We start from the raw sequence: 9,642 nt of genomic DNA, 5'->3' as shown, positions 1-9,642 counted from the left end.
CCGCCACCTCTCTTGAGTCCCAGGGTTCTCCTTGACTTGAGCAATATCCTGCTCAGCTGCCAAATGTCCCGAGTCAGCCCCCCCCCCCTTTGCCTCTGTCCCTTGTGTAGGCTGATACACCGGTTTCTTGGGATAAGAGTCATTTTGCTTTGTGCCCGTAGGGCCTGCCCAGGAAAGCAAAGCTGCACTGAAACCTGAGCAAATATTTTCTGGGAGTGCACGGGGCACACGGCCAACTTCAGTTCTTGAGGGTCGGCCAGGTTTCTGACACCAGAGCTAAGTCCCCAGAAAGTAGGTGCTGGTGGCTCTGGTCTCCCCGGGGGCAGTCAGCTCACAGCCCTGCATGCAGCCAGGCTTGGGAAACACTGTACCTATTGGTTGTTTGCACAACAGGGTGACAGCACCATCCAGCTATGCAAAGAGAACCCAGAGATCTCTGAGAACTAGGCTGGGATGGGATACAAATCTGGCTCCTCACAGCGAAGGGGCAGGTGGAGAGGGATTAGCTTACAAAGCAGAGCCTGGGCTCTTGCCCAGTGGCAGGTCCAACTGGTTGCTCCTGAGCAAACCCTGAGGACCTTGAGGATTCACTTTGAACTATGAGGTTCACCTTCCCTCCTTTCCTGCGCTCCTTACCCGCTTCTGGGGCTTTCTTCCAATGCCCTCCCATCCCTTAAAAGCTTTCCCTTAGATCCCCTAAACCAGAGTTTCTCTTTATCACTATTTTTTTTTTTTTTTTTAACAATTTGATTATGATGTGCCATGGTGAGATTTCCCTGTGTTTATCCTGTTTGGGGTTCATTCATCAAATGTGGAACAGTTTCGGCCATTATTTATTCTCAATGGCTTCAGCATTCCTTCTGTGGTAACCACTGTTTCTCAAAGATGGTCTGCGGGAGACACCTGGGAGCTTGTTAACAACGCCCAACCCAAATAAGACTCTTCTGGGAGCTCAGGAGTCTGTGTTTCAAACAAGTTCCAGGCTGGGCCTTGGGCCCACTGAACCAAGGCCCCTCAGCTGAGACTATGAATGCTGCAGTGGCAGGGTGGGTGTCACTCATCTCGCGGCCCCAGGCCCCGCAGGGCCTGTTTGTGGAGTGGATCACTCAGCTTGTGGGGTTCGTCTTCATTCATGGCGTCAGCAAGATTGGTGCCATCTCCCTCCCCAGGCTCCTAACGCCTAATGCTAAAGGGCGATACTGGGACTTGTGAATTTTGGGCATTGGTCAGCTTAGGAAAAAAGCTCCCTGGAGCTTTGAGGGGCTCCCCCAAATCCACTAATGAGGCCTCCAGGGAAAGCACTCCTGCTGATGTAACTATGTTGGACCTCTGCTCTCTGTAAAACGGAGATAAACATTTCTGTGGTGAGGGCTGAGGTGATGGAGTCAGCTTCCAAAGTTGGAAATTCTGGGTGACAGGTTGAATTCACTTTGGGGTTAGGGGTATAATGAAAAAAAACAAGTGAGCAGTTAAGAAGCGATTATTTACAAGCTCCTTCTTAGGAAATAGAGAGAAGCTGACAATATACCAGACTAGTAAATAAGCACGTACATTGCATGCGTGCTAGGTCAACTTTACGGAGGTATAATTTACATATGATACAATGTGCCCATTGAAATGTACAGTTTGATGAGCTGTGACAAGTGGACCTGCCTGTGTAACCTCCACCACAGTGTAGATCATTTCCTTCACTCTAAAGGTTTCCGTGTTCCTTTTTTTGCAATCAGTCCCCACCTGGCCCAGGCTGCCCCTAATCTGCTTTCTGTCACTTTGGATTCGATTGGTATTTTCTAGAATTTCAGGTACATGGAATTACGCAGTATGTATTCTTTTGCATCTGGCTTCTTTTTAAAAAAAATATATCTTTATTGATTTCAGAGAGAGGAAAGGAGAGGGAGAGAGAGAGAGATAGAAACATCAATGATGAGAGAGTCAGTGATCGGCTGCCTCCTGCACGCTCCGACTGGGGATCGAGCCCGCAACCCAGGCATATGCCCTGACCGGGAATCGAACCCCGATCACCTGGATCCTAGGTCAACGCTCAACCACTGAGCCACGCCCGGCCGGGCTGCATCTGGCTTCTTTTGCTCAGCATAATGTTTTTGAGATTTGTCTATGATTTTACATGTATCAGTTTGTTCCTTTCTACTGCTGTATTGTATTCCATTGTATGGATATACCACAATTTGTTTGCCCACTACTGCTGGTGGAGGTTATCATCATTCGCAGTTTGAGGCTATTATGAAAAAGCTGCTACGAACATTCTTGTACAACTCCCTTTGTGAACACATGTTTTTTATTTCTCTTGGAAGCAGAATTGCTGAATTATATGGTAAGTATATGTTTAACTTCCAAAGAAACTGCCCAACTGTATTCCAAAGTGGCTGTATGTTCCCAACAGCAAAGTTTGAGCGTTCTGTTTGTTCACCTCTTTGCCAGTTCTTGGTATTGCTGGTCATTCTGATTTTAGCAATGTGGTTGGGCATGGGTGGCCTTTCACTGAAGCACACATACGCCCACCCCCCAGCCTCCTCGGGGCCACTCCTTCCACCTCCATTCTGCTCGCCTGTCCTGCCCTTCTCGCCGTGTCTCCCACGCTCAGGGCTCCTGTCCTGGAATTTGCACCCTCTTGCAGTTTCCATAACTGGCCCTTTCTCGACATTCCCATCTCAGCACAAGGGGTCTCTCCTCCCCACCCGCTCTGTTGGTGTCCTCAACACTTTTTATCACGTTAGCCTGTGTTTTCTTCATCATAGTGAGCCCTGTGGAAAGAATCTTACTTGTTTGTCTCCTTGGTGATTGCCTGCCTCGTGAGCACATTAGCTCCATGAAAAAAGACATCTTGTCTGTTTTACCTAGAACAGTGCCTGATAAATAGTAGGTGCTCATTAGATAGATATATGGTTGAATGAATCTGCAGTCCAAAACATATGTTCAATATATTGGTCTTTGAGGTCCTGGGGATTAAAGTGTATGCATATCGACAAAACAGAAATATTTATATATTAATTTAAAGCATAAATTATTTTTATTGTCTGGGGTGATTTTGCATGTAAATATGCTTAGAAACCTAAAATTATAGAAATGTAGAAAGAGGAAAATCAGCCATAGTTCCACAAAATTCATGTGGCTTAAAAGTGTAAATCATTTTTAGTTATTAATTAGTTTTAAATTTTTGATTATTTTAAAAGTTAGCTTTCAAATAAGTAATATTTGTACATGGAAAAAATTCAAACCTTATATCCTTCCAGAAAATGCTGCTCATATACAAACACAGGTATATCTATCTGCATTTCCCCCCAAAATACTACCATATTGTATGCATTGCTCTGCTCCTTGCTTTTTTTATTTAACAATTTATCTTCTATATCATTCCTCATCATTATGTGTATCAGTTAAGATTAGGTTCAGCTGTGAGTGACAGAAAATTCAAAATATCAGTACCCTGCAAAATTATACATTGATTCCTCTCTCATTAATGAAGTCCAGAGGTAAGTAGCCAGGCAAAACTAGGACACTCTACAATTCCAGGGACCCAGATTCCTTCTGTCTTTTACTACGCTGTCCTCAGCATGGGGCTTCTAACTCATGATGCAATAGGGCTGGGCTCCAGCCATTACCTCTGCATCTAGCCAGCAGAAGAGGAAAGGAAAGAAGGTCGTCCTTCTTTCCCTTAAGGACGCTTCCTATGATATTTCTGCTCAGCTCCCAATGGTCAGAACACAGGGACACACTTAGCTGCAAGGGAGGCTGGGAAACATGTTCTTTATTCCAGGTAACCATGTACCCAGCTCAAAGATCAGAGTAGAAGAGGAGAATGGATATTAGGAGATGACTAGCAAGCTTTGTTACAGTATACATAGATTTGCCTCATTTTAAAACATGGAATGGTTTATAAACACTTGTCCAATGAAAAGCGGGGGCCTCTCACCAAGCCTCATGTCCTGCACTTCCAAACGGGTATGTGATTGGTAGAGCTAGGTCACATGTCTTTGTTCTAGCTGTAAGGGAAACCGGGGATTTGACTTCTGACTTCCCCATTAAAGGGCAAAACTCATAATGAGGGAACTTCCCCAAATGTAGAAAGGCCATTTAGAATTTGGACCAGTCCTCCTGCCAAAAACAACGGTATATGCTAGATAAATAGTTTTAAATCTTAAAAGCATCAAAAATCTAGCAAGATCATGAGGAATTACTGGACCAAGATGCATGAAAAGAGAGGACTCTAGAGAGATTACAGTCACCAGATAAAATATAGGACTCCCAGTTATATTTGAATTTCAGATAAATAACAAATAATTATTTAGTGTATGTTCCAGTTAAATTTGAATTTCAGATAAATAACACATTATTTTTTATCAAGTATATCCATGCAATACTTGGAACATACTGATACTAAAAAATAATTTGTTGTGTATTTGAAATTCAAATTTAACTGGGTGTCCTGAATTTTCTATCTGTTCAATCTGACAACCCTACCAGAGATGTAAGTCCAGCACTTGGGGCTGCTTTTGACTGAAGGCATTTGCCAATCTGAGTTTCTGGAGAGGCTGAGCTGTGCTTTTGAAAGCTTCTTAGGACTCGGGGTACAAAACTGGAGTTCAGGGCCTTCCAAAGTTAGAGACTCTGATAAACCACCCCTGTGGTAGATTATGCTTTGATGACCCCCAGTGAACCACGGCTATGGATGTTTATGCCCTAGGTACTCTTGACTCCGGGCTGGCTCTGTGATCCACTTTACCCAAGAGAATGTAATGGAAGTAATGTTGTGTCAGGTCTAGTTCAAGACTTAAGAAGGCAGCTTCCTTCCATATTTTGTCTATAGGGGTAGCCAGTTGCCATGTAAGAAGTTCAACTACCCTAAGAACTGGGACCTAACCAAGGAATTAGTGACGTGTGCCCAGCTGGATTTCAGAATTGCTCTGTGGACCTAGGGCTGCCATGTGCCTGCCACTTCATACTTTTTGAACAGGAGTGTCTGTTGAGATTTTCCTTTCTCTGCTTCATCGTTTCTTGTGGGGAGCAGATAAGTTGTCTTAATTCAAAAGTCATCCAATCCTGAGGAGCACCACTTGAGAAACTTTATCCACACCTGGACCTGATTTAGATGATGAAGTTATGGGCTTCAAGCTCAATCCTGTTACAGTAATGGGGTGAGACTTTGGGGGTCTTAAGGGCGACAACTATATTTTGTATGTGGAGGGAAGTGAATCATTAGGGGACAGAGATAAATTGTTACTTTAGGAACCCCCAGCGAACCACGTATTTAAGTCTTCACACCATTATCAGTTTCTTCCCCTTGAACCTGGACGGCCTGCAACCTGCTCTAACCAACTGAACGTGGTGGAAATGACACCGTAAATTTCAGGCCTAAACCTTAAGAAGGCCTGGTAGCTTCCACATTTGCTCTTTGAAGGAAGCCAGCTACCATGTTTAAAAGTCCAGCTACCCTGAGACCACCACACTGTGGGAAACCCAGCCTAGCCTCATGCAGAGACCATGTGGGGAAGAGCCAAGGCCAACATCCCAGCCGAGCCCCACTGGCCTTCCATGTGAGGAAGGCCATCTTGGCAGAAAATCATTCAGGCCTGGTCAAGCTGCCCCGCGGATGTCACATAAAAACCAGTCGTCTCTGCTGAATCCTGTTCAGATTACCAAATTATGGGCAAATAAATACAATAGCTCCTGTTTTAAGCCAGGAGTAAGCAAACTAGGGCCCATGGATGGCTGCCTGTTTGTTTTCTAACAGCTTTATTGAAATATAACTCATTCACATTCCATACAATTAACCCATTTAAAGTATCCAACTCAGGCCCTGGCCGGTGTGGCTCAGTGGTTACAGCCTCAGTCTGCTCACCAAAGGGTCAGGGGTTTGATTCCCCATCAAGGGCACGTACCTGGGTTTCAGGTTCAACCCCTGGCCAGGTCAGGGTGCTTGCGGGAGGCAACCGGTTGATGTTTCTGTCTTACGTTGATGCTTCTCTCTTTCTCTCCCCGCCTCCCTCCCTCCTTCCCTCCCTCCCACCACTCTCTAAAAATCAATGGGGAAAAATATCCTCAGGTGAGCATTAACAAAAATAAATAAATAAGTAAATAAATAAATAAATAAATAAATAAATAAGTATCCAACTCACTGGTTTTCAGTATACTCACAGATACTTGTAATCATCACCAGTTAACTTTAGAACATTTTTAGCACCTCAAAAAGAAGCCCTGTACCCTTTACCTAGCATCTTCCTGTCCTTCCTTCCCCAACTTCTGAGCAATCACTAATCTACTTCTTCTCTCAATGGACATTCATATGAATGGAACCACATAACATATGATATATGGTCTTCTGTGACTGGCTTGCTTTACTGAGCATAGTGTTTTCAAGGTTCATCCCTGTTGTAGCGTACATCTGTACTTCATCTTTTCTTATGGCCAAGTAATGTTCCAGTGTATGGATCTACCATATTTGTTTATCCATTCATCAATTGATAGACATTTGTATTATTTTCACCTTTTAGCTATTATGAATAATTATATATACATTGGTGTAGAAGTGTCTGTTTGGATCCCTGTTTTCAGTTCTTTTGGGTATATGCTTAGGAATGGAATTGCTGGCTCATATGGTAATTCTATGTTTAACATTTTAGGAAATGCCATTTTCTATAGAGGCTGTACTATTTTACATTCCCACCAGTAGTGCACAAGGGTTTTAATTTCTCTTCATACTCACGAAAACTTAGTACCCTTACCAAAGAATCAGTTAACCGCAGGGGCTGGCTGGATAGCTGAGTTGGTCAAAGCACTGTCCCAATGCAGCAAAGTTGCAGGTTTGATCCCCAGTCAGGGCATATACAAGAATCAACCAATGAATGCAGAAATAAGTGGAACAACAAATCAATGTCTCTCTCTCTCTCTAAAAATAAGTAAATAAAATAAAAATTTAAAAATTTCTGCAAAATTAAAAATCAAAATCACTTGAGGACAAATATGTGTGTTTAATTCTGGACTCTCAATTCTATTTCACTGATCTATATATCTATCCATGTGCCAGTACGAAGTGTTGATTTCTTTGTAGTAAGTTTTGAAATCAGGAAATCTGAGTTCTTCTACTTTTAAAAAGTATTGTTTTGGCTATTCTGAGTTCCTTGCAATTCCATATGAACTTTAGAATCAGTTTGCCAGTTTCTATAGAGAAGGCAGCTGGGATGCCTCATGAGATTGCATTGAATTTATAGATGAATTTGGGTAGTATTTTCATCTTAAGAATGTTAGATCCTTTAATGTATGAGCATAGGCTGTTTTTCCAGTTATTTGGGTCTTTTACATTTTCTTTCAATACTGTTTTGTAGTTTTCATTGTATAAGTTTGGCACTTCTTTTGTAAATGTATTCCTAAGTATATTATTCTTTTTAATGCTGTTATAAATGAAATTTTTTTTCTTAAATTCATTTTTGGATTTTTCATTGAAAGTATAAAGAGAAATGCAATTGATTTTTTGTTATCAATCTTGTATCCTGCAACCTTGCTGAATTCATTTTTTAGTTTTAATGTTTTTTTAGTGGATTCCTTAGGGTTTTCTATACACAAGATCATGTTATCTGTGAGTAGAGATAGTTTTAACTTCTTTTTAAACTGGATGCCTTTTAATTTCTATTTCTTGCCCAACTGCCCTGGAGAAAACCTCCAGTACAATATTAAACAGGAGTGGCAAGAGTGGGCATCCATGTATTGTTCCTTATCTGGTTTCCTGGGGAAAGTATTCAGCCTTTCAACATTAAGCATGATGTAGTTGTGGGTTTTTGTAGGTACCCTTTATCAGCTTGAGGATGGCTGTCTGTTTTTGTAAATAAAGTTTTATTGAAACACAGTCATGTCATTCATTTATGTGTTGTCTATGGCTGCTTTGTATTATAATGACAGAGTTGAATAGCAGTGACAGAGACCATATGGCCTATAAGCCTAAAATATTTTCCATCTGGCCCTTTAAGGCAAAGTCCATTGACAACTGTTTTAAACCACTACATTTGGGGATAGTTTGCTATGGAACAATATGTAACTAAAATAACTCCCCGTTTTGACTGGGACCTCAAAGAGTTAACTGCAGCACTGAGTAAGGGGGAGCCATAAATTAGCAAACCATCCCACAGACTATAGTCCAGCTTTAAGTCATCTGGGAGTCTCAGAAATCACAATCTCTGAAATTAGGTTAAGGTGATCCTAGCTTGCTAGTGTCCCCAAATGCCTGCAGAAACAAATGGAAATCCTTTGCAGAGGAAGATAGTATCATTGTTGCCTCAAATGATTTTTAAAATTATTTATTTTTTAAAAAAATATTTATTTATTTTTGTTAATTTTCATCTGAGGATATTTTTTCCATTGATTTCCAAAGAGAGTGGAAGGGAGGAAGGGAAGGAGGGCAAGAAAGAGAGAGAGGAAGTGAGAGAGAGAGGGAGAGAAACATCGATGTGAGAGAGATACATCAATTAGTTGCCTCCTGCACACACAGGGACTTGGACCAGGGATTGAACCTGCAACCCAGGTACGTGCCCTTAACTGGGAATGGAACCTGCAACCCTTTGGTCTGTGGGCCAGTGCTCTAATCACTGAGCCATACTGGCCAGGGTCAAATGATTTTTTTAAAAAAATGCAATGTCCAAAACATAACCAGGTACATGAGGAGGCAAAAGAGCATGAGGAAGAACCAGTAGTAAAAACTGACAATGGAAGCTGATCCACAGGGACTCCAGATTGGAATTAACAGACAAAGACCATAAAACAACTATACTTACTATGCTTAAGGAGAGAAAAGCCAAGCTTGAAAATTATAGCAGGGCACTGAAAGACAGATATAGGAGGTGACATAGCAGATCTGAAAAAGAACAAAATGGAAATTCTAGAACTAAAAAAAATAGAATAATCTAATTTAAGAACTTAATGGATGGAGATTTAAAAAAAAAAAAAAAAGCTGAAGAGAGAATTAGTGAACTGAAAAATAGTGAGAAGAAAATTTTAGAACAAAACATACAAGGACCAAAGATAGAAAATACAGAAGAAAGGGAGAAGTAGGGAGAAGGTCTAACATGTGTTTCCACTGGGGCCTCAGAAGGAAAGAGGAAAAGGTACAGAAACAGTATTTGAATAGCTGAGAATTTTTCAAAATTGATAAAAAAACTATTCAAAAGGTTATAGGCAGCTATGAAATGACAGATATCCACTCCATCACATGTTCTGACTCTTAAAACAGTACATTCTTCATGCACAAATCTGACTTTGAAAGGATTCTGAAACCAACATGAGGTCACTCTGTAGTGGATGGAATAGGGCCTGGGTGGGCTGAGTTCAAGTATAAGCTCTGCTCTTTCCTAGCTGTGCTGCCTGGAGAAGGTTGTCAAACTTCAGTTTTCTCAACTAATAAATGGGAGAGACAGGGCCCTTGGCCTTAAGGAGGTATCACTGTTGGCTCTAATTATCTTTTCTGCAGGCACCGCCTCTTGAAGGCAGAAATTATTTGTTGAATTGGCTCTTCCTAAAGACCTAGTAGTACTGGCTTACTCCACGATGAGATTGTAAGAATCAAGTGATGCAATACATATGAACCAACCTAGTGAATGCCAAGTACTTTAAAAGTGAAATGTGGTTTGAGCATTATCA

Source organism: Miniopterus schreibersii (genome assembly GCF_964146895.1).
Source record: "Miniopterus schreibersii genome assembly, chromosome: 6".
NCBI classification, from domain to species: domain Eukaryota; kingdom Metazoa; phylum Chordata; class Mammalia; order Chiroptera; family Miniopteridae; genus Miniopterus; species Miniopterus schreibersii.
The sequence above is the reverse complement of the archived record's forward strand: the minus strand, read 5'-3'. Positions refer to the sequence as shown.